The following is a 3,560-nucleotide window of genomic DNA, read 5'->3' as shown; positions in this document are numbered from 1 at the left end:
CAGCTTTCAGTTTCTATGCACCACAAATTTGGAACAAACTTCCAGAAAACTGTAAAACAGCTGAAACACTGGGTGCCTTTAAATCTCAACTTAAAACCCACCTGTTTAGAGTTGCTTATGGCTAAATTAGGGTTAGAGTGCGGGTTTTTAATGTTTGTCTCTTTCTTACTGTTTATTCATTGTCACATGCTGTTTTTATTTTGTTTTTTAATTATGTAAAGCACCTTGAAATGCCTTGCTGCTGAAATGTGCTATACAAATAAAATTTGATTGATTGATTGATTGATTGATTGATCTGTTCAAAACATCACCAGCATCCATCTCAGGCTTCAGCACCCTTCACTGTCAGTACTGAGAGATGAGCTATCATGCACTGCTGTCCTGATAAGGAAGTAGAGGCACGTTGGTGGGTGTTTGTTATTACTCTTGAAAAACTACTGTTCGTAGCAAGCCCATAATCTGGCAATCCATTGTCACAGTTCAGATCTTGTTAGTCTTTATTAGACCACAGCAGGTATGTGGTAGCTGTTCTTTATCAGCTTTATTTTGATCTGAAACCTCCTGTTGTTAATCTTACTTCAAAGAGAGTTTCAGCCGCTTCTATATTCTAAATCATTGAAGAAAAAACACAATAAAAGCCTTTTGTTTGAGCCGGAAATTTGTATGATTATCGTTTGCTGCAGAAGGTGAAAGGATGATAATGATTTTGCCTGTGTTCTTGTGTTCTTGTGTGTGTGTGTGTGTGTGTGTGTGTGTGTGTGTGTGTNGCATAGCGAGTGATTTTCTTAAAACATTTGCTTTTTTTTTATTGATTCATTTTATTTATTGGTTTTTTATTGCTAGTTGCAGAAGGTGAAAGGATGATAATGATTTTGCCTGTGTTCTTGTGTTCTTGTGTGTGTGTGTGTGTGTGTGTGTGTGTGTGTGTGTGTGTGTGTGGAGGGGGGGGTATTTTAATGAAACTCCCATAGAGTGATAACATCTACAACTGATTAACATTTGGAGTCAGTTCATCATAAGATGCCCACTACAGCTGAGGGACCTTAGTGAACACAAAAACTGCTCTAACACAGTCAGTTTTACAGATTTGTAGTTAAAATTTGTTGTAGTAGCTGAGCAACAACCACAACAGATACTCAGAGCACTACACATCTTTACAAATCAAACCTTTGCATTTAATTTTCCACAGCCAAATTTCCTTCAAAAACAAACATTATATTTTTATGTATTCATATATATAAAAACAAACATTATATTTTTATGTATTCATATATATATATATATATATATATATATATATATATATATATATATATATGAATACATAAAAATATAATTTTACCAATAATTACAAAACTATATAATTTTTCTGATGTTGTAGTAAAATTTTGTATGATTGTAGCTAGGTGTCACAACACCTACTTTTAAATGTGTGAGACCTTTGCTTAAACCTTTATAATTAGAATAGAATAGAACAGAATGAAATAGTTTTCATTGTGACTGCAGTATAGCAATACACAGCACAACAAAACACAGTTAACAGCTCTAGTAAGGTTCTTACATAAATGTATATCTGTTGTTATTATTAGCTGTTCAAGTCAGCCCTGTTTCTGTTAGCAAAATATGTCATGAACCATGATGAAACTCTCAGAAAGTAATCTTTGGACGTATATCTACACATCAACCTAATTTAACATGAAACTTTACAGATGAGCAACCTTAACAAACACAAAAACTGCTGTAACTCAGTCAGTTTTACAAATATTTAGCTAAAACTTAATGTGGTAGTACCTGACAGTCACTAACAATACATACCTCAGGCACTAAAACATCTCACAAGATCTCACAGTTATCACATGACATTGTGCATATTGTCATTTACGAGGTTTGCCCAAAACGGCTATAAATTTCTCTCTTCTCATAATAAGTTAATGTTGTTTTAAAACTGACATGAATTGCAGCAGGCAATATGTTTTCCTTGTAGGAATGCTAAGACTTTTCTGAAGTAGTGTTATTCACTTAGTTCAATCTGACCTCAATATTAGCAATGAAAACACATTTTTCTGTTCTTTCTGTGCATTCCATACATGTTTTAGTTTAGGTTTATTTTCCTAAATCTAATGGATTCCAGCAAAGAGTCCAATTATAGTTAGCATCTATTAATATTAATAACAGGTGATGTTTTTGCCCTTACAAAATCTGTGCCGTGCTGAGTGACAGACAGGACCAGTCATTCAGAGGCTCTCTGTGCCAGTCCCAGACCTTTCGTTCTGTGGTCAGTAATGTAGTGGACACCACCATTAATCTTATTTTCTAGAGACTAAAATGATGTGTGTGGTTTTGCACGCTGTGTTTAAGAGGTTGGTCTTCCCATTCCTGGGATAAGGTGAAAATTCTTGTCCAGCAGCTCATAAAGCTGCTTCTACTGCTTCTAACAATCTCCTCTTACATCCCTGGAACCTTGGGGAGCATGTGTGGACATTCTTTGGCAGCGTGACAAACAATTAATGAAAACACAGCCATATGTATGCCACATTAGAATGCCTAAAGAAGAAATTACTTTAACTTTATTACTTTCTATCCATCCCTTCATCCATTATGTGCTGCTTGTTCCAGAGTCGGGCCGCAGTGGCATTAGTTTGAGCTGAGAGGCCCAGACATCTTTTTCCATAGTCACATCTTTAAGCTGTTCTGGAAGGATTCCAAGTCATTCCCTGGCTAGCTAAGAGACATATTTTCTCAAGCATGTCCTGGGTCTTCTCCAGGGTGCAGCTGGACATTCACGGAAAACCTCCCCAGGGAGGTATCCTTACCAGATCCCTGAACCACCTCAACTGACTCCTCTTCATGTGGAGGCGCAGTGGGTCTACTCTGAGTCCCTCCCAGATAACTGAACTTCTCACTCTATCTCCAAGGGAGAGCCTAGCTGCCCTGCGGAGAAAACTAATTTTGACCACTTGTATTCAAGATCTTGTTCTTTCTATCACTACCCAGAGCTTGTGACCATAGGTGAGGATAGAAACATAGGTCAACGGGTAAACAGAGAGCTTTGCCTTGCAGCACAACTCCCTCTTCACCACAACGAAGGGTACACAATACTGTGGAAGCAGCACCGCATTCCCAACTCAGAGAGGGTTAAAGACAGTAGCCTTAGATTTGAATGTACTGATCCTCATCTGCTTCACACTTTGCTGCATATGCCCAGACAGCTGGAAATAACAGCACAATGATGCTAGCATGACCACATTTTCTGTAAATAGCAGAGACAAAATCCTGAGGCAACCGAACAGGACCCCTTTCAACTCCTGGCTGCACTGAGAAATTCTGTCCATAAAAGTTATGAACATAATTTTGTAACAGCTGGCAGTCCTGGTAGACTCCAACACTTACCCTGAAGAGGTCTGACTTACTGCCGACAATGTGAACCAGAAATCTTGCACCGCTTGTATATGGACTAATTGGCCTGTATTAACAAACCCCTAATCCCATATTTGTAGAGAACCCCCACAAGGTATCTCAGGAAATACTGTTAAATGCCTTCTCCAAGTCCACAAAACACA

The sequence above is a fragment of the Kryptolebias marmoratus genome, linkage group LG8 (assembly GCF_001649575.2).
Source record: "Kryptolebias marmoratus isolate JLee-2015 linkage group LG8, ASM164957v2, whole genome shotgun sequence".
Classification (NCBI taxonomy): Eukaryota; Metazoa; Chordata; class Actinopteri; order Cyprinodontiformes; family Rivulidae; genus Kryptolebias; species Kryptolebias marmoratus.
The sequence above is the reverse complement of the archived record's forward strand: the minus strand, read 5'-3'. Positions refer to the sequence as shown.